At 41.9% G+C, this 22,815-nt stretch overlaps 1 long non-coding RNA gene and 1 other non-coding gene across 3 annotated transcripts in view; one reads left to right on the top strand and one right to left on the bottom strand.

Annotated features, from left to right (window-relative positions):
* Window positions 1-4,113: 4,113 nt before the first annotated feature.
* LOC104007042 (uncharacterized) overlaps window positions 4,114-22,815 on the bottom strand; it is a 31,918-nt gene continuing 13,216 nt past the window's right edge. The window contains exons 3-4 of one of the 2 annotated variants that reach the window (XR_001718847.4): window positions 4,924-5,040; window positions 4,114-4,810 (exon numbers count right to left, since the gene is read on the bottom strand). This is a non-coding gene — a long non-coding RNA (uncharacterized LOC104007042). The remainder of the gene's footprint in view (window positions 4,811-4,923; window positions 5,041-22,815) is intronic. The other variant, XR_008548847.2, reaches the window with a different exon arrangement.
* LOC112209618 (U6 spliceosomal RNA) lies at window positions 8,730-8,832 on the top strand. The gene has a single exon (XR_002944448.1). It is a non-coding gene; the product is annotated as a U6 spliceosomal RNA (small nuclear RNA).

Raw genomic sequence — 22,815 nt, forward strand, 5'->3', positions numbered from 1 at the left:
AGCAGAAGCAAACAATTAGATGCCAAACGTCTAACCCAATCTGAAGTATCCAAAATCCAGGAAGTAACACAGATGTCAACCAAGGGTGAAATTGCTATAGTAAACCACGGTAATAGGGAGCCAGGTTGCATGGGAGAGATGGGTTTGGAAGAGCACAGGCCAAAACGTAGCCTATAACTTTCTGTGATTTTGAGGAAGTACGCTTGCCTCTCAAGGCCAGTCGTCACATCACTACCCTGAAGACAGTAATTCCCCTATGATTGTTATGGGGTATATATATATATATATATGCTATATACAGGGTACCCGAAACAGAAGAAGCCCTCAATAAAAAATAACTTTTAACTGTTATAGCAATAAGATGAAATATTATGCAAACATTAAAATGATTACTCTGAAGACCATGTAGCAACACGTCTTGTTATATATCAGTAAATGTATTTTACTGATTCATTATTTTTAGTATATAATTTAAGATATTTGGCTGGGCGAGGTGGCTCACGCCTGTAATTCCAACACTTTGGGAGGCCAAGGTGTGCGGGTTGCTTTGAGCTCAGGAGTTCAAGACCAGCCTGGGCAACATGGTAAAACCCTGTCTCTACAAAAAATACAAAAACTTAGTCAAGCGTGGTGGTGCATGCCTGTAGTCCCAGCTACTCAGGAGGCTGAGGCAGGAGAACCACTTGAGCCCAGGAGGTCAAGGCTGCAGTGAGCTGAGATCACGCCACTGCACTACAGCCTGGGTGACAAAGTGAGACCCCGTCCCCCCAAAAAAGAAAAAAAATTAACATACCAAATATAATAAAATTATAAATGTATTACATATTAATAATACACCATTAAATTAGAGAAAGCAGAATAAAAATTGTATAAAACTGCTAGTTATACAACAATATAAGAAATTATGCATACTTGTTAACAAGATCAAAACGCAATCTGGCTGGGCGAGGTGGCTCAAGCCTGTAATCCCAGCACTTTAGGAGACTGACGCAGGTGGATCAGTTGAGCCCAGAAGTTCAAGACCAGTCTGACCAACACGGTGAAACCCTGTCTCTATTAAAAATACAAAAATTAGCCAGGCATGGTGGCATACGCCTGTAATCATAGCTACTCAGGAGGCTGAGGCATGAGAAACACTTGAACTCGGGAGGCAGAGGTTGCAGTAAGCTGTGATTATGCCACTGCACTTCAGTCTGGGCAGCAGAGCAAGACCCTACCTAAAAAAAAAAAAAAAGATTGAAGGCATTATAAAGATAAGAATATCATTATTCATTACTACAGATGCCTCAGAAAGAAAAAGGATTGATCACAAGTTATAATGAACTGGTATGAACAATTATATGCCAACAAATTTGATAATATAGAAGAAATTGATAAATTCCTAGAAGCATGTATACAACCTATCAAAACTGAATCAGGAAAAAGTAGCCTAAACCGACAATTCACAAATAAGACTAAATCAGTAATCAAAAACCTTCCAACAGGCTGGGTGCAGTGGCTCATGCCTGTATTCCCAGGCATGTATTCCTAGCACTCTGGGAGGTTGAGGCGGGCAGATTGCTTGAGTTCAGGAGTTCAAGACCAGCCTGAACAACGTAGCAAAACCCCATCCCTATTAAAAACACAAAAAAATTAGCTGGGCATGGTGTGCATCTGTAGTCCCAGCTACTCAGGAGGCTGAGGTAGGAGAATCACCTGAGCCTGGGAGGTTGATGCTACAATGAGCTGAGATCATGCCACTGCACTCCTGGGCATGATTAGGCGACAGAGTGAGACCCTGTCTGAAAAACAAAAAACCTTCCAACAAAGAAAAGCCTAGGACCAGATGGCTTCACAGGTGAATCCTAACAAACATTCAAAAAAAGAATTACTATCAATCCTTCTTAAACTCTTCCAAAAAATAAAAGAGAGACAAGCTCCAAGACCATTTTATGAGGTTCACATCACCTTAATATCAAAGACAAAGAATAATACTAAGAAGAAAACCACAGGCCAATATACCTGGTGAACAGAGATGCAAAACTCCTCAAAAAAATACTAGCAAACTGAATTCAACAGCACATTAAAAGGATCATACACTACAATCAAGTGGGATTTATCCCTAGGATGCAAGGATGGTTCAACATCTGCAAGTCAATGTGATATACCACATTAACAGATTGAAATACAAAAACTACATGATCTACTATAAAAACTACATGTTCTACTATAAAAACAGATTGAAATATAAAAACTACATGATCTACTACAAAAACTACTGCATCATTTCAATAGGTGCAGAAATAGCATTCGACAAAATTCAACATCCATTCATGATAAAAGCTCTTAACAAAATAAGTATAGAGGGGACATACTTCAACATAATAAAGATCACATATGTATTTCCATGAACAGTTCACAAAAGTAAAAAAAAAATATATGAAAGGCCATAGCTAACATTGTAATCAATACAGAGAAACTGAAAGGTTTTTCTCTAATATCTTATCTTAGCTACAAATGCCCACTAACACCACTTCTATTCAGCATAGTACTAGAAATCCTAACCAGAACAATTAGACAAGAAAAAGAAATAAAAGCCACTGAAATCAGAAAAGAAGAGGTATAATTACCTCTGTCTGCAGACCAGCCTGGGCAACATATCTCCCCCCATCTCTACAGTAAAAAAAATTTTTAGTTAGCTAAGCGTGGTGGTGTGTGCCTAAAGTCCTAGCTATTTGGGAGGCTGAAACAGGAGGATCACTTAAGCACAGGAGTTAGACGTTGCAGTGAGCTGTGGTCATGCCACTGCACTCTAGACTGGGCAACAGAGCAAGACCCTCAAGAAATAAAAAAGAAAATGAAGGGTGTGTGTGTATGTGCATATATATATATGTAATATTCAATGGACTATTATTTAGCCTTAAAAGAAAATGAGGGCTGTGTGTGCATATGTGCATATATATATATATACACATATATATACATATATATATACACATATATATACATATATATACATATATATACACATATATATACATATATATATACACATATATATACACGTAATATTCAGTGGACTATTATTTAGCCTTAAAAAAAGAAGGAAATTCTGCCACTTGCAATGTGGGTGAACCTGAAGGACATTATGCTAAGTAAAATAAGCCAGACATAGAAAGACAAATAGTGCATGATCTCACTTATGTAGATTTTAAAATAGTTGAACTCACAGAAGCACACAGTAGAGTGGTGGTTGTCAGGGGTTGGAGGATGGGGGAGGTGGGGAAATGTTGGTCAAAGGGTACAAAGTTTCCATTATGCAGGATGAATAAATTCTGTGAATCTAATGTACGGCATGGTGACTATAGTTAACACTGTATTATATACTTGAAATTTGCTGAGAGTAGATCTTGTCTTCTCACCACACACACACACACCTACACACACAGAGGTAACTACGTGAAGTGATGGATATGTTAACTAGCTTGATGTGATGATCATTTCACAATGTACACGCATATCAAACCATCAAGTTACACCTGTTAATTATATACAGTTTCTATTTGTCAATTATACTCCACTAAGCTTTTTTTTCTTTTTCCTTTAAAGTAGAGACAGGGGTTTCATTGTTTTGCCCAGGGTGGTTTCTAACTCCTAGATTCAAGGAATTCTCCCACTTTGGCCTCCCAAAGCGCTGGGATTACAAGTGTGAGCCACCGTGCCTGGCTTTTTTACAAAGCTTTATTGGGCAGGACGAGGTGGCTCATGCCTGTGATCCCAACTGCTCAGAAGGCTGAGATGGGAGGATTGCTTGAGGCCAGGAGTTTGAGACAAGCCTGAGCAACATCCCAAAACCTTGTCTCCAAAAAAATTTGTAAAAACATTTAGCTGGTTATGGTGCGTGCCTGTAGTCCCAACTACTGGGGAAACTAAGGAAGGAGGATCCCTTGCACCTGGAAGTTCCAGCTGCAGTAAACTGTGATACTGCCACCGTACTCCAGCCTGGGTAACAGAGCAAGACCCCATCTCTAAAACAAACAAACAAACAAGCTTTTAAAAAAAGAATACAGTTTAATGTTGAATCAGTTAGGACTCTTTGTTACTGTTATGGGGGAAAAGAATCTGAACTTGAACTAACTTGGGCCAAAAATGAAATTTATTTGCTCCCAGATCCCAGGAAACGATTGAGCAATACAGCTATAGAAGGGCAGGAATCCAGCTGGCCCACAGAACAGCTGGGACCAGGGGTTTCAACATCTTCAGGAGCTTCTTCCATCTCCAGATCTTGCCGTTGGCCTCATTCCTATTCACCACAATGAGATTAGTCTACAGGAAGAAAACAGGCCTCCCCAATGCACAGTTTCCAACTTCTGCCCCCAAAGAGGGAATCCCTATGTTCCTTCTTCTCAAACAAGGGTGCTCTTCAGCCTGCGTGCACTGCTGCACCCATATCAATTGTTTTTCAGCCAATGTCTGTCTTAATTGGTGGGTACCCGGATCTCCCTGATTGTTGCAGATATTGATAATCACCCCTGGAATCAGGTTCGAATATCCCAGAGAAGAGGATCATTGGTACTGTTTTTCTCTAATCAGCCCTAGGCAGGGCCAGGCCATGTCAGAGCACAGCTGCTCCCACAGGAATCATCAGGTTAAAGGAACAGAAAGAGCGATTCCCAGAATGAGGGTTGGTACTGGGCAGATCAAAAAAAGACATGCTGGCTGGTCACAGTGGCTCACAGCTGCCTTCTCAGCATTTTGGGAGGCTGAGATGGGAGGATCACCTGAAGCCAGGAGCTCGAGACCAGCTGGCAACAAAGTGAGGCCTCCATCCCTACAAAAAAAAAAAAAAAAAAAAAAAAATATATATATATATATATATATATATATATACACACACACACACACACACACACACACATATTGTCTGGGCACAGTGGTACATACCTATAGTGCCAGCTACTTGGGAGGCTGAGATGAGAGATTGTTTGAGCCCAGGAGGTCAAGGATGTAGCGGGCCCTGATACTGCCACTGCACTCCAGCTTAGGCCACAGAGTGGGACCCTGAAAAGAGAGAAAGAGAAAAAGAAAGAAAGAAAGGAAGAAAGGAAGGAAGGAAGAGAGAAGGAAAGAAAAGAAAGAAAGAAAGAGAAAAGAAAAGGAAAGAAAGAAGAAAGAAAAGAGAAAGAAAGAGGAAAGAAAAGAAAAAAAAGAAAGGAAGAAAGGAAGAAAAAGAAAAGAAGAGAGAAAGAAAGGAAGGGAGAGAGGGGAGGAAGGGAGGGAGGGAGGGAGGGAAGGAAGGAAGGCTACTATAAGTGTACTTGTAGTTTTTATTTTCCAAAATTTTAAATTTCCAAAGTTTAAAAATTACTATAACTTTTAAAAGGAAAAAAATAATTGTAGGTACCAGAAACCCCATCTTTCTTCGTTTTACTTCTACTCTGTCTTAGAATGCCATCACCAGCTCTGTCCCATCTACGAATAAACATGGTCACACCGTATTAGAAATTCCCTAAGAAACAGGGGGCTATTGATAGCCAGCTTAGTGTTACCTACCCTGGTTAAGCAAGAAAATAAGTCACTCATTTGATGTTAGAACAGGTTCCTGTTTGATGTATCCAGTTTCCTCTAAAAGTTTTAGCATTTGGGTTAAATTTTATTCAGTGATAGCCACACTTAATCTCCCCAAGGCACTAACCAGAAAAAAATCAGGCCCTGACTTTGCTATCCAGGCCCATCTAGACATCCTAATCTTTTCCCTCAGCATATGTAGAGAATTCAAAAATTAACTTGCATACAAATGCAGAGAATCTATTTCCAGGTTCTATCTAAAGCCTTTTAGTAAGATCTTCCAAATTCTTACTTTTGAATATCCCCTAGCAGTGAAAGATAACTTGACTGCTGAGATATCATTCACAGAAGAGATGAGAAAAATGATTAATTTCTGAGCATGTTCAATTTCATACACTCTTGAGCTCATAATTGAGTGGTTGAGTTCTAGTTCTTCCAGGTACAATCACACCATACAGACATGATTTTAAAGATGAAGTTTTAGTGAGGGACTAATAAATTTTTCAGGCCAGCTCTCAAGGCTTTCTCAATTTTCTACATACTATTAAAGAGCAATACATGCCCAGTGATTAGAATGCATGCTAGTGCCCCTGGGCATAGAAACATCTGGATAACAAAATGGAATCCACCTTAAGTGTCTAAACAGCAAGCTAACAAAAATGAAAACAGCAAGCAGGTGAACAGAACAATCCCGGGGCAGCAGCCTAATCCAGAGTAATCCATTGCCATGACAGCAAACATCACAGAAACTTCCAGAGGGTGTTCAGGGCACATGTTCCATGAGAAATCCTTGATCCCTTTGTGGTTTGCTTCTTTCCTTAGTGTTTGTAGTGGGACCGTATTCCCAGGTTATGGGCCTTTTCAAAAATGCACCAGAAAAGCTCTCTGCCAGGCCACATGCATAGCATGGTAGAGAAAACACCCTATTGCAGATTGCTAGTTTAAATGAAGGCTAACCAAATAAAGAATCAAACTAAGATGCAAAAGTTAGAAGTATGCCCAATCCAACCTGCTGGAGAAGTAGGATCATAAATGTTAATAAAGAATTGTAGACTGGGATCGTTTTATAAAAATTAATTTTAAAGGCCGGGTGCGGTGGCTCATGCCTGTAATCTCAGCACTTTGGGAGGCCGAGGTGGGTGGATCCCTTGAAGTCAGGAGTTCGAGACCACCTGGCCAACATGCTGAAACCCCTGCCTCTACTGAAAACACAAAACTAGCCAGATGTGGTGGTGCATGCCTGTAATTCCAGCTACTCAGAAGCTGAGGCAGGAGAATTGCCTGAACCCGGGAGGTGGAGGTTGCAGTGAGCCGAGATCATGCCACTGCACTCCACCCTGGGTGACAGAGTGAGACTCTGTCTCAAAACACACACACACACACACACACACATACAATTAATTTAAAATTTCATGCATAGGCCCAGACATGATGGCTCATGCCTATAATCCCAGCACTTTTGAGGCCAAGGCAGGAGGATCACTTGAGGCCAGAAGTTTGAGACCAGCCTAAACAACACAGCGAGATCCTATATCTCTACAAAAACATTTACAAAAATTAGCTGGTTATGATGGCACGCATCTTTAATCTTAGCTACTTGGGAGGCTGAGGCGGGATGATTGCTTGAGCCCAAGAGTTCTTGGTTGCAGTGAGCTATGATCATGCCACTGCACTCCAGCCTGTGTGACAGAGCAAGACCCTGTCTGAAAAAAAAGTTATGCATAATCAACTAATTCTAGAGTTCGTAACTTTCTTCAATACTGTTTTTTTTTTTTTAAATATTACAATGGCATCTGTCCAGTTCTCCACAGGGAAAAGTGTCATGGTCTTTCATCAGATGAAAGGTGCAGTCTGGATTTCAGTCAACGTGATAGAACATTGTACCCCTCCAGATTCACACCCTAAGTGTTTGGGAATTAAAGTCCCCCAATCTTTTTCTTCTTATTAAATCACAAGGGCCGTACTGGCATGGTGATTAGCAATTCTGGCCTGGAAAAAAAAATTCTAGCACAGCTGCAAGAAAACAGACAAAAAGAACAGCTGGGAAGACCTGGCCTATTTTTGCTTTGCATTTAGTTGGCAAAACAAAACTCCCTTCTGGAGGAATTCCCACTTTATTCCAACACATTTATCATCTCCTTTTTTCTATTTCTTTTTATTCATTTTTTCTTTCCTTAATATTGCTGTCTTTTTCTTCACAGAGTATTTCCTTATTTTTTCATTCATTTAACAAATATCCATTGCATGCCTAGTATAGGTGAGAAACTCTGCCAGGCACTGTAGGATGTAGAAAGATAAGTTAAACATGAGCACTGACATCCAAAACCTTATCATCCTAATAGACGGTGTGACTGGTATGTAAATAAGTCAAATCAAAAGTAAAAGGTGGCCAGGTGCCGTGGTTCACCCCTGTAATCCCAGCACTTTGGGAGGCTGAGGCAGGTGGATCACTTGAGGTCAGAAGTTCGAGACCAGCCTGGCCAACATGGTGAAACCCCATCTCTACTAAAAATACAAAAATCAGCCAGGCATGGTGGCAGGTGCCTGTAATCTCAGCTACTTGGGAGGCTGAAGCACGAGAATCGCTGGAACCCAGAAGGCGGAGGTTGAAGTGAGCTGAGATCGCGCCACTGCACTCCAGCCTGGGTAACAGAGCAAGGCTCCGTCTCAATAAAAATTAAAAAAAGTAAAAGGTAGGTGATAAGAGATAAAATAAATATAAAGTGACATAGAAACTCAGGAGAGCAATTCATTCCAGTTTGAGGGCTTAGTGAAAGCCTGTAGAGGAGGTGTCTGAATAAAGGGCATTCTGGGCAGAAAACAAAACAAACAAACCAAAAAAAGCCCAGCATGAGCAAAGGCAATAATCTCTAAAAAACATGGACCGATTGAATTTGACTAGAGCATCAGTGCTCAAGGTGTGGTCCTGGACCATCAGGACCAGCATCATTTGATATCTTGTTACACATGTAAATCCTTAAACCCCACCCCAGGTCTACTCAATCAAAGACTCTGTGGTAGGACCCAGCAATTTATGATGTAACAAGCCCTCCAAGAGATTCTGGTGCATATTCAAGTTTGGAAGTCACTGAATCAAGGTATAGGATACCTGGCGTCGGAAATCTGCTTGAAAAGTAAGATTGGAATAAATAAAAGAAAATCAACTTTAAAAGGATAGTTGGGTGCTAGCTTTGACAGCATATACACTAAATTAGAATGACACAGAGATTAGCATGCCCTCTGCAAAAGGATGAGATGCAATTTTGTGAAGCATTCTAATATTTTTTTAAAAGGAAGGTGGAAAAAATAGACAAATAGGACTACATAAAACTTAAAAACCTTTGTGTGTCAAAGAACATAATCAATGAAGTAAAAAGGGAACCTATAGAATGGGTTGAAATAGTAGCAAGTCATATCTGAAAAGGGGTTAATGTGCAGAATGTATAAAGAACTCCTAAAACTCAACAAAAAAATCCCGTTTTTAAAAGGGCAAACGACTTGAACAGACATCATAGACATCTCTAAAGATGCTATACAAGGCCGGCTGTGGTGGCTCACACCTGTAATCCCAGTACTTTTGGAGGCCAAATCAGGTGGATCACTTGAGATCAGGAGTTTGAAACCAGCCTGGCCAACATGGTGAAACCCTGCCTCTACTAAAAATACAAAAATTAGCCCGGCATGGTGGCACATGCCTGTGGTCCCAGCTACCTGGGAGGCTGAGGTAGAATCGCTTGAACTCAGGAGGTGGAGGCTGCAGTGGGCTGATATCACACCATTGCACTCCAGCCTAGGTGACAGAGTGAGACCGTGTCTCAAAAAAAACACACAAAAATGATACACAAATAGCCAACAAACATATGGAAAGATGCTCAATGTCACTAGTCACCAGGGAAATGCAAATCAAAACCTCAATGAGATATCACCTCACACTCATTAGGACAAGTACAATTAAAAACAAATTAAAAACCCAGAAAATAACAAGGCCAAGATGTGGAGAAATCAGCATCCTTGCACAGTGTTGGTGGGATTATAAAATGTTGCAACCTCTATGGAAAACAGTAGGCAGCTTCTCAAAAAATTAAAAATAGCACTATTATGATTCAGCAATTCCACTTCTGGGTATACATCCAAAACAATTGAAAGAGGAGTCTCAAAAAGATATTTGCATACCCATGTTCACAGCAGCATTTATTCATGGTACCCAAGAGGTGAAAGCAATCCAAGCGTCTACCAAAGGATGACTGGAGAAACAAAATGTGGTCTATGCATACAATGGAATATTATTCAGCCTTAGAAAGGAAGACAATCCAGCTGGGCACGGTAGGTAGCTCACACTGGTAATCCCAGCACTTTGAGAGGCCAAGGTGGGCGGATCACCTGAGGTCAGGAGTTCAACACCAGCCTGACCAACATGGAAAAACCCCATCTCTACTAAAAATACAAAATTAGCTGGGCGTGGTGGCACATGCCTGTAATCCCAACTAACTCGGGAGGCTGAGGCAGGAGAATCACTTGAACCCGGGAGGTGGAGGTTGCTGTGAGCCGAGATTGCGCCATCGCAGTCCAGCCTGGGAAAACAGTAGCGAAACTCCGTCTCAAAAACAAAAACAAAAACAAAACAAAACAAAACAAAAAAAAGGAAGAAAATCCTGTTACATGCTGCAACATGATGAACTTTGAGAATATTATGCTAAGTGAAATAAGCAAGTCACAAAAAGATGAATACTGTATGATTCCACTAATATGAAGTAGTCATCAAATTTATAGAAACAAAAAATAGAATGGTGGGTACCAAAGGATGAGGAGGAGGAAAGGGGAAGTTATTATTGAATGGGTATAAAGTTTTGAATTTGCAAGATGAAAAAGACTGGGAGATCTGTTTCACAACAATGTGAATATACTTAACAATATTAAACTGCACACTTAAAAATGGCTAAGATGGTATATTTTATGCTATGTGATTTTTTAGCATCAGTGTTTTTTTTTTAACAGGAAGGTGGGATAATTGAGGGCTTGAAATTCTAACACCTTTTCCTTCCATTGGTCAATTCCTTCCATTGGTCTATTAATCCTTTCTTTTCTTACATTTGATCTTGAGCTCTTATGTGTTGGAAGTATTTTTTTTTTATTTTTGCTTTTGTTTTTACTATTACTTCAATCTCTTTGTGATAGGTCTCTTCAGATTTCCATTTCTTCTTGGATCAGTTTACATAGTTTGTGTCTCTTTAGAAATTTGTCTATTTCATATCTGCTGTCTGATTTGTTTGCATACAATTGTTCAAAATATCCCCTCATAATTTTTTTTATTTCTGTAGAGTCGGAAGTAATCAAGTCTTCTTTTTTTCTTGATTAGTTTAGCTAATATTTTGTCAATTTTGTTGGTCTTTCCAAAGATTAACATTTTGTTTTGTTGATTTTCTCTCTTGTTTTTCTATTCTGTATTTCACTTATTTCCATTAGAGTCTTTATTCTATCCTTCCTTCTACTTGTTTTTGGGTTTAGTTTTCCCTTCCTTTTCCAGTGTCTTACGGTGAAAGTTTAGATTATTGATTTTAGATCTTTCTTCTTCATTAATATTGGCATTTACAGCTATAAATTTCCCTCTAAGCAGCGGGTTAGCTGCATCCCGTAAGTTTGGGTATACTGTGTTTTTATTTTCACTCATCTCAAACTATTTTCTAATTTCTCTAATTACTGAGATTCAGCCATTTTTCTTGAATGCATACTTCCTGAATTCCTGCCAGCATTTGATTAATTTCTAGAGCCCTAAAAGAGTTGATTCTTCCCTTTTTTGCCAGTTTTCTCGTTATTTTCATAGAGGAGAAATTTTTCAGAGGTCCTTTCTCTGACATTTTTGCTGACATCTTCCTTCCTTCCTTCCTTTCTCTCTTTCTCTCTTTTTCTGAGACAGAATCTCACTCTGTCACCCAGGTTGGAGTGCAGTGGCGTGATCTCAGCTCACTGCAACCTCTGCCTCCCAGGTTCAAGCGATTCTCCTGCCTCAGCCTCCGGAGTAGCTGGGATTACAGGCACCTGCCACCACGCCCGGCTAATTTTTGTATTTTTAGTAGAGACAGGGTTTCATCATGTTGGCCAGGCTGGTCTCAAACTCCTGACCTCAAGTGAGGAGTTCATTTGGCCTCCCGCCTTGTCCTCCCAAAGTGCAGGGATTACAGGTGTGAGCCACTGCGCCCTGCCAGACATCATTTTTTCTTGCATTTCAAACCTTGGTGGGAGCTTTCCTCCCTCAGCTCAGTGGTATCCTCATGGCCTGGGACAAGGCCTCTGGCATCTTTTCTCTGAACATCACTGTCCTAGTCTGCTGGGACTGCCGTAACAAAATACTATAGACTGGGTGGCTCATACAACAGACATTTAGTTCTCACAGTTCTGGCAGCTGGGAAGTTGCCCTCACTGAGGAATTAAATAGGCGGGCACCCTGATCTTGGACTTCTTACATCATTAATTCAAATGCAAAGGGATTTACTCTGAGGGAAACTGATGAAAGTTTTTCTTGGCTTTATGCTGGGGGCGGTATAGGAGACATCACCCCATGAGGTCACTCTCAGTTCCTCTCTCCTCCTTTCTCTTACCTTTCACCCAGTCCCTGAGATAGGGCAGGTTTGCAGCCCACTGAGATGATTTGATCATTCCCTGGGCTTAGTCTGAAGCAATTCAAGACCATGGTTCCTGCTGATCGAGTGGCAAGAGCATTGGCTTTAGAGTCCAATGTAAATTGGCCTAAACTCAGCTGTGCCACCCACTGCATAGGTCCCTGGCAAGTCCGTTACCATCCTTGAGCCTCAGTTTACTTTTCCGTAAAATGGGGGTAATACTATTCACTTTAGGGAGTTCCTAAAAAGATTAAATTAAGTAATGTATGCATTTGAAGTGCCCAAGAGACTGCCAAACTTCTAGATAGGGCTTGATAATAATTATGCCTCAGTATTATGCAGTAAGGGTGACTTACATAGCCTTGTCAATAATCTTTTCCTTTATTAAATAAATAGTTCTCTCTGAAAGTTATTTCTTATATTTAATCTCAATTCCAGATTGTATTTATTTATTTTTTATTTTATTTATTTATTTTTTTCTGAGATGGAGTCTTGCTCTGTCAACCAGGCTGGAGTGCAGTAGCATGATCTTGGCTCACTGCAATCTCCGCCTCTTGGGTTCAAGTGATTCTCCTGCCTCAGCCTCCCAAGAAGCTGGGATTACAGATGCATGCCACCATGCCTGGCTAATTTTTTTTGTATTTTTAGTTGAGACGAGGTTTCGTTGGCCAGGCTGGTATCAAACGCCTGACCTCAGGTGATCCGCCCACCTTGGCCTCCCAAAGTGCTGGGATTACAGGTGTGAGCCACTGCACCCCAGATTGTATTTAACGCCTTTCCTTCAGTCTTAGCTAGAAAAACAGAAAAGAAACAGGTAAAGAAATGGCTGCTAACACTGCCTCCAGAACCCTTCCCAGCCTGCATTAAAGCTGTCCCTTGGTCGCCTTATCATTAATCTAGATGTCTTTGCTCAGCCCACTCTGCTCTCCATCTCTTTACTCCTCCTTTGATAATCCTTTACCCACTTTTGTGTTGCTCTTTCTTGCATCTCTTCCTATGTGTATTAACTGATGTATTCTGCAGGTCAGTGGACTGCAAAGGTCAAAGTCTGTGTGTCTGAGACTTGGATTCAGCTGTCAGCCCCCAGCCTCTTAGACAATTCAAGACAGGGTTAAAGTTGCAATCAGAGACAATGAGGCTGCAAAAGAAACAAAGGCTGGATTTGATGGGCAACTGGGACAGCTGGAGATGACAAAATCTCTTTAGACTGATTTTTCCTGAGGTCAAAAGACTTGGGAGGGTGGGGTAGAGCAAGGAGTGTTCAAGAATAACTGTAAACATGAGCCTTGCACACACATAAAACACGGGTCAGAAAATGCTGGGCCTATTTCATTAATTTTCACAAAAGATTCCCTCAGACTTTTCAGTCTCTTTTTTAAGTAATCGATGCCTGCCCTAAATCCCATTCATTCATTCTTCCTTTATTTGTTTATTTTTCATTATCTCCCCACCCGATTTATTATGCACTTAATTGTCATATTCCCTTTTGTTACTGGTTTCTTTGCCATTTTTCTGACTGGTCACTCTTGTCCTCATTACAGATCTTTCAAGCCCATTTATTTGATATAATGAAAAGAATGAAGTTTGGAATCTGATGGTTCAGCCACTAGGAGTTGCACAACCTTCAACAAGTGACAATAGGCCTATTTCACAATGACCTCCCAGAACTGTTAGAGCTCTAAAGCACAACCAACCTTTACTTAGCAAAGCCTGCTCTTGGAGTTGGTGTTATGGTTTGAGTTCTGCCCTCCCCAAATTTATATTCCTAAAATTTCTAACCCCCAATGTGGAATGTGATGGCATTTGGAGATGGGCGTTTGTGAGGTGTTAATAATTAGGTTTAGATGCAGACGTGAAGGTGGGGTGCTCATGATGGGATTAGTGCCCTTATAAGAAGAGACACAAGACAGCTTGGTCTCTCTCTCCCTCTCTTCCTCTCCACGTGAGGAAACAAAGGGACGGGGCCATCTGCAAGCCAAAAGAGAACCTTCACCAGGAACCATATAGGCCAGCACCTTGGTCTTAGACTTCCCAGCCCCGAGAATTATGAGAAATAAATGACTGTAGTTTAAGCCACCCAGCCTGTGGTATTTTTTCATGGCAGCGCCAGCTGACTAAGAAAATGGATTTTCAGGAATAAAGATGAGCTTGATTTTCCTCATGACCAATGGCTGGCATTTGTGAGTAAGAGAACTTACACTCTATGTCTGTGGTGAAAATAGAGGTAGGTAGCACTGGGTGTGGTGGCTTACACCTCTAATTCCAGCTATTCTGGAGGCTGAATTCGGAGGATCGCTTGAGCCCAGGAGTTTGAGTCCAGCCTGGGCAACATACGAGACCTTGTTTCAAAAGAAGAAAAACAGAAGTAGATAAGTTTCACTGTCCCAGGATCTACCATCAAACCTCTAGACAATCTAGGGTCTTACCCTGATTTTATTCACATCAGAATCATCGGGGGAGTTGTTTTTTGTTTTTTGGCTTTTTTCTTTTTTTTTTTTTTGAGACGGAGTTTCATTCTTGTGGCCCAGGCTGGAGGGCAGTGGTGCGATCTCAGCTCATTGCAACCTCTGCCTCCCAGGTTCAAGCAATTCTCCTGCCTCAGCCGCCCAAGTAGCTGGGATTACAGGTGCCTGCCATCACGCCTGGCTAATTTTTTGTATTTTTTTAGTAGAGATGGGGTTTTGCCATGTTGGGCAGGCTGGTCTTGAACTCCTGACCTCAGATGATCTGCTCGCCTTGGTCTCTCAAAGTGTTGGGATTACAGGCGTGAGCCACCACGCCCTGATTTTTGGCTTTCATCATAGTACCTCACATCCAGAGCGTCTATGATTTCGGCCTGTGGTCTCTCCATGAAGGGGTCAGGAGTGAGAAGGGGGCCCTGAAATTGATTGACTGCATGCACTCTGCCAGGCACTGTCTGTGTCAGGCATTCTTCACACACATCATTCTGTCTGTTCATTCTCACAGTAATCCCATCAAGAAGATGTTAACAGCCCCATTTTAGAAAGGAAGAACCAGGTTTCAGCAGTCCTGCCCAAGCTTCCACAGTCATAAGGTAGAGCTAGGATTAGAACAGTAACAAAATAAATTAGCATACTCTTGAAGGAAAAGAAAAAAAAATGGCAACAGCTAATGTTTCTCTCCTGGGCTTAATGCCTTGCATCTTTTATCTCATGGAATCCTTTCAACAATCTTTTGTACATTGGCTTTTTTTTTTTTTTGAGATGGAGCCTCGCTCTGTCACCCAGGCTGGAGTGCAGTGGTGTGATCTCGGCTCCCTGCAACCTCCACCTCCCAGGTTCAAGCAATCCTCCTGCCTCAGCCTTTCAAGTAGCTGGAACCACAGGCGCCTGCCACCATGCCTGGCTAATTTTTTTGTATTTTTAGTAGAGACGGGGTTTTGTCATATTGGCCAGGCTGGTCTCGAACTCCTGAACTCCTGACCCATCTGCCTCAGACTTCCAAAGTGCTGGGATTACAGGCATGAGCCACCGCGCCCGGCCTAGATTGTCTTTTATATCCCCACTTCACACATGATAAAACAGAAATGAAAGCGTAGAGACATTAAGCAATCCATCCAAGGTCACACAGCAGTAGAGTCGGATCTGTCTGGCAGTAAAGGCTGTGATCTTGGCCACAGTATGACACACTCTCATCCTTCCCTTAACAAAGTCCACACCCATTGTATATGTGCCACCCCTGCGACTCAGGTGCTCCTGTCACTTGCAATTTCTCTCTTTACGTTTCAATTAATCTTTTTTTGTTTGTTTTTTGTTTTGAGACAAAGTCTTGCTCTGTCACCCAGACTGGAGTGCAGTGGCGTGATCCCGGCTCACTGCAACCTCCGCCTCTGGGTTCAAATCATTCTCCTGCCTCAGCCTTCCCAGTAGCTGGGACTATAGACGCATGTCACCATGCCCCGCTAATTTTTGTATTTTTTGTAGAGACAGGGTTTTGCCATGTTGTCTAGGCTGGTCTCAAACTCCTGACCTCAAGTGATCCACCCGCCTGGGCCTCCCAAAGTGCTGGGATTACAGGCATGGGCCACCATGCCCAGCCCTTTCAACTAATTTTATGAGACATACCCAACCTGACAAGGAAGATCCAGGCAAGCCTCACTGATGCGCATTGCTCATCTCTAACACAACCCAGCCAAAGTCACTGATGGAGAGAGAATCTCTTCCATAAATTAGAGCACAAAGTTGTTGAATCATAGTTAATTTATCCAAGAATAAACATTTCTGTTGGTTTCTGAACATTTGATTTAGAAATTACACAGACTTAAAGGAAGCATTTATAGTCACTGCAATGACACAGTGAATGTCAGATGCAGGTCCTAGTTATTAAGCACATTTGAAAGAAAGAAAGCTTTATCCGGTTTGAATTCAAGAGGCTTTACAAAAAAATGCATAGCTAAGATAATCAGTAAAAAGAGGAGTTAGGATTTTTGAATACAAGGCAAGCCAGTTTCAACCTCATTTTATCCTCTGCCTGTCCTCCCATTCATCTTGATAATGCTTTGTCAAGTCACTGCAAGCTTTTGCTTGAATTAACTAGCCATATTTTATTATGTCCAGAACACACACTAACAGAGACTGCAGAACAAAGGGTAAAAATCAAGGATAAAGGGAGGAAGGACAGCTCTGTATTACAGGTAGAAGAGTCTCTTCACTTCTACTGCAGATTGAGTCGGGAGAAACTGTGACTAAGAATAGCTACACGGCCGGGATTGGTCATACGAGCCCACAGGCACTGGCAGCTGAGGTGGCTGCTGTCTGTTTAAATTGCTTTCCGGTGGCGAACACTTAATTGTAATCGAGACAGAGTTCAGGTTTATTTTCTGCTCGTTCCCTGCATCCTGCTCTTGTTCTCGATAAGCTTTTCCCCTGCCCTGGCGCCCACTGCACCCTCCATTTCCCAAGGAGCCCAGCTAGCCCTGACAATGTGATTAAGTGTTCTCTGTAGACGTGAGTCCTTGCTTCTGCTGGGTGCCTCTCTGTGTCAGCAGCAAATCAGCCTGCAGACCAGGGGTAGTGTTTCTGGAGGATCAGGTGAGGATGCCTGGACTCTGCACAGTTGGAAGCTGTTCATGAGATAATGGTACCTCTTGTTTTCATGTGCAGCTTTATATCAACAGTCCCTTGGTTTCTCCCATTGGAAATCAGCTACAGATATGAGCCGTGTAAGAATATAAGTACTGTAGGCTGGGTGAGGTGGCTCACACCTGTAATCCTAGCACTTTGGGAGGCCAAGGCGGGCAGATCACTTGAGGTCAGGAGTTCGAGACCAGCTTGGCCAACATGATGAAAACCCATCTCTACTAAAAATACAAAAATTAGCTGGGCATGGTGGTGTACACCTGTAGTCCCAGCTACTTGGGAGGCTGAGGTAGGAGAATCACTTGAGCCGGGGAGGCAGAGGTTGCAGTGATCCAAGATCACGCCACTGCACTGCAGCCTGGGAGACAGAGGGAGACTCTGTCTCAAAAAAAAAAAAAAAAGAATGTAAGTATTGGATGTCCTGGCCAGAGCAATAAGGCAAGAGAAATAAATAAAAGGTGTCCAAATTAGAAAAGAGAAAGTCAAATTGTCCCTCTTTACTGTTAATATGATCTTATATCTAGAAAAACGCAGACTCCACCAAAAAACTCTTAAATCTAATAAATAAATTAAGTAACATTGTAGGATACAAAATTGATGTACAAAATCGGTAGCATTTCTTTTTTTTTTTGAGACGGAGTCTCGCTCTGTCGCCCAGGCTGGAGTGCAGTGGCGCGATCTCGGCTCACTGCAAGCTCCGCCTCCCGGGTTCACGCCATTCTCCTGCCTCAGCCTCCGGAGTAGCTGGGACTACAGGCGCCCGCTACCACGCCCGGCTAATTTTTTTGTATTTTTAGTAGAGACGGGGTTTCACCGTGTTAGCCAGGATGGTCTCGATCTCCTGACCTCGTGATCCGCCTGCCTCGGCCTCCCAAAGTGCTGGGATTACAGGCGTGAGCCACCGCGCCCGGCCCAAAATCGGTAGCATTTCTATACACCAATAATGAACTAGCTGAGAAAAAAATCAAGAAAGCAATCCTATTTATAGTAGCTATAAAAAAAGAATAAAACACTCAGGAATATACATTCAACAAAGGAGGTGAAAGAGCTCTACAAAGAGAACTACAAAACACTGATGACAGAAACTGAAGTGGACACATACAAATGGACTGACATCCCATGCTCATAAGCTGGAAGAAATAATATCATTAAAATTATCATATTGGCCAGGCATGGTGGCTCACGCACGCCTGTAATCCCAGCACTTTGGGAGGCCGAGGCAGGTGGATCACTTGAGGTCAGGAGTTTAAGACCAGCCTAGACAAACACAGTGAAACCCCATCTCCACTAAAAATACAAAAATTAGCTAAGCGTAGTGGCAGGCGCCTGTAATCCCAGCTACTTGGGAGGCTGAGGCATGAGAATCACTTGAACCCAAGAGGCGGAGGCTGCAGTGAGCTGAGATAGCACCACTGTACCCTAGCCTGGGAAAAAGTGAGACTGTCAAAAAAAAAAAAAAAAAAAAAAAGACCACATTGCCCATAGCAATCTACAGATTCAATGCAATCCCTATCAAAATACCAATATCATTTTTCACAGAATTAGAAAAAAAATCATAAAATTCTTATGGAACCAAAAAAGAGCCTGAATAGCCAATGCAATTCTGAGAAAAAAGAACAAAGCTGGAGGTATCACACTACCTGACTTCAAAATATGTTACAAAGCTATAGTAAACAAAACAGCATGGTATTAGTATAAAAGACACATACACTGATGGAACAGAATACAGAATACAGAAATAAATACATGTATTTATAGCCAACTGATTTTCAATAAAAGTGCCAAGAAGATACACTGAGGGAAGGACACTCTCTTCAATAAACGGTGCTGAGGAATGAAAGTGGACCCTATCTCTCACCATATACAAAAGTCAACTCAAGATGGATTGGAGACTTAAATATAAGACCCAGAACTAATAGAAGAAAACACAGGGAAAATACTTCAGGACATTAGTCTAGGCAGATTTTATGGCTAAGATCTCAAAACAACAAAAAACTAAAACAAAAATAGACAAATAGAACTATATTAAATGAAAAAGCTTCTGCACAGCAAAGGAAACAATAGAGTGAAGAGACAACCTGTCGAATGGGAGAAATTATTTGCAAACATTCATCCTACAAGGGATTAATATCCTGAATACACAAGGAACTCAAATGAGTCAACAATAAAATGTTTAAAATGAGCACGGTGGCTCATGCCTGTAATCCCAGCATTTTGGGAGGCCAAGGCAGGCAGATCATGAGGTCACGAGTTTGAGACCAGCCTGGCCAATGTGGTGAAACCCTGTCTCTACTAAAAATACAAAAATTAGCCAGGTGTGGTGGCAGGCGCCTGTAATCCCAGCTACTTGGGAGGCTGAGGCAGGAGAATCACTAGAACCCAAGGAGGCGGAGGTTGTAGTGAGCTGAGATTGTGCGATTGCACTCCAGCCTGGGCAACAAGAGCAAGACTCCAACTAAAAAAAAAAAAAAAAAAAAGGTCCCATTAAAAAGTGGGCAAATGGCCAGGCGTGAGGGCTCATGCCTGTAATCCTAGCACTTTGGGAGGCTGAGGTGAGTGGATTGCTTGAGTCTAGAAGTTCAAGACCAGCCTGGGCAACATGGTGAAACCCTGTGTCTACTAAAAATACAAAAAATTAGCCAGGTATGGTGGCACATGCCTGTAGTCCCAGCTACTCAGAGGGCCGAGGTGGGAGGATCACCTGAGCTCAGGAGATCAAGACTGTAGTGAGCCCTGATAGTACCACTGCACTCCAGCCTGGACAACAGAGTAAGACCTTGTTTAAAAAAAAAAAAAAAGTGGGCAAATGACAACATATTTCTCAAAAGAGGACATACAAATGGCCAATAGGTACATGAAGAAACTTCTAGACTCAAGCAATCCACTCACCTCAGCCTCCCAAAGTGCTAGGATTACAGGCATGAGCCCTCATGCTTGGCCATTTGCCCACTTTTTAATAGGACCTTTTTTTTTTTTTTTTTTTGAGATGGAGTCTTGCTCTTGTTGCCCAGGCTGGAGTGCAATGGCACAATCTCAGCTCACTGCAACCTCCACCTCCTGGGTTCAAGCGATTCTCTGCCTCAGCCTCCCGAGTCACTAGGATTACAGTCACTCATTATCACTAATCATCAGAGAAATGTAAATCAAAGACACAATGAGATAATCACATTACCCCAGTTAGAATGGCTATTACTGAGACCGCTTTTGCAAAGATTCTGACAGTGAGAGAATCTAGCATGGCTGACTCGACCTTCCTTCTAGCCTCGCAAGCTGGCTGTCTTTGCTCATTCCTGGTCATAGGCCAAGCTAACCATAGGAGGAATTTAGTTTACATTTAACTTGGAAGCAAAGATGGTAATAGTCCCTCCTTAAAACTGACACCCTCTTTGCTCAGGGGCCAAAACTCACCTTTGTAAAAGGTGATTAGGATTGGCTGGGCGCGGTGGCTCACGCCTGTAATCCCAGCACTTTGGGAGGCAGAGGTGGGCGGATCATGAGGTCAGGAGATCGAGACCATCCTGGCTAACACAGTGAAACCCCGCCTCTACTAAAAATACAAAAAAAAAAAAAAATTAGCCGGATGAGGTGGCGGGCACCTGTAGTCCCAGCTACTCGGTAGGCTGAGGCAGGAGAATGGCGTGAACCCGGTAGGCGGAGCTTGCAGTGAGCTGAGATTGTGCCACTGCACTCCAGCCTGGGCAACAGAGCGAGACTCCATCTCAAAAAAAAAAAAAGGTGATTAGGATTAAAGGAGGGGCCTGAATTCCGCTAAAATGTAGACATAGTTTCTACAATTGCTTACTGTGAGAAGCCATGTGGCCAGAGGTCACAAAATTTATGAACTTCCCCAATTGCTTCTATAGGTAACATAATTATTGTAGAACCTAAGATTGGTCTTTTAAGATGTTTTTCGGACTTTGGTGTTCTGGCAACCGACTGACCCAACCTGGACCTGTGACTCATGACTCAACCAGTCCTGTGGCCCCACCCAGAAGCAGACTCAGTACAGGACAATTTTCCACACCCCTCGGACTTCATCCTTAACCAATCAGCAGCACCCATTCCCTAGGTCTTTGCCCACCAAATTATTCATTAAAACTCTAGCCTCTGAGTTCTCAGGGAGATCAATGTGAGTGGTAACTAGTTCTTTCACGTGACTGGCCTTGCGTTAATTAAACTCTTACTTTACTGTAACACCACAGTCTCAGCGAATTGGTTTTGTCTGTGCAGCACACAGGAAGAATCTGTCAGGTAATCACATTATTAAAAAGACCAAAAATAACAGATGCTGGTGAGGATGCTGAGAAAAAGAAACTGTACACAGTTGGTGGGAATGTAAAGTTGTACAACCATTATGGAAAACAGTAACAGATTTCTCCAAAAACAAAAACAAAACCACTATTCAATCCAGCAATCCCATTACTGAATATTTTACCCAAAGGAAAATAAATCGGTATATCAAAGGGATACCTGTACTTGCATGTTTATTGCAGCACTATTCACAATAGCCAAGAGATGGAATCAACCTAAGTATCCATCAGTGGATGAACAAATAAAGGAAATGTGGTACATATACACAATGAAATACTATTGGTTCATGAAGAAGAATAAAATCATATCATTTGTGGCTGGGGTCAGTGGCTCACTCCTATAATCCCAGCACTTTGGGAGGCTGAGGAGGGCAGATCTTTTGAGGTCAGGAGTTCGAGACTAGCCTGCGCAACACGGCGAAACCCCGTCTCTACTAAAAATACAAAAAAATTAGCCAGGCATGGTGGTGCGCGCCTGTAATCCCAGCTACTCGCCCAGCTACTCAGGAGGCTGAGGCAGGGGAACTGCTTGAACCTGGGAGGTGGAGGTTGCAGTGAGTGGCGATCGTGCCACTACACTCCAGACTGGGCAACAGAGCGAGACTTTGTCTCAAAAAAAAAATATATATATATATATATATGTATATAAATCATATCATTTGCAGTAACATGGATGGAACTGGATGTCATTATGCTAAGTAATATAAGCCAGGCATAGAAAGACACAAATTGCATGTTCTCACTCATATGTTGGAGCTAAAAAACTTGATCTCATGGAAGAAGAGAGTAGAACGATAGATACCAGACGCTGGGAAGGGTATGCAGGTGGAAAAGGGTAGATGAAGAGAGGCTGGTTAATGGGTACAAACATACAGTTAGATAAAAGAAGTAAGTTATAATGGTCAATAGCAGATGATGGTAACTATAGTTAGCAACAATTTATTGTATATTTCAAAGTACCTAGAAGAGAGGACTTAAAGTATTACCAACACATAGAAATAATAAATACTCTTCAGTATCTACTTCCCAAAAAAAGAAAAAATAAATAATCATCATGGGGTGATGGATACCACAAATACCCTGACTTGATCATTACACATTCTATGTGTGTAACAAATACTCACATGTACCCCATAAGTATGTAAAATACTATAAAAGAAAAAAAGAATATAATTATTGACTTCAAGATCCCATTTTGGGGCCGAGCAATGTGGCTCATGCCTGTAATCCCAGCACTTTGGA

This window comes from Pan troglodytes, chromosome 5 (genome assembly GCF_028858775.2).
Source record: "Pan troglodytes isolate AG18354 chromosome 5, NHGRI_mPanTro3-v2.0_pri, whole genome shotgun sequence".
Taxonomy (NCBI): Eukaryota; Metazoa; Chordata; class Mammalia; order Primates; family Hominidae; genus Pan; species Pan troglodytes.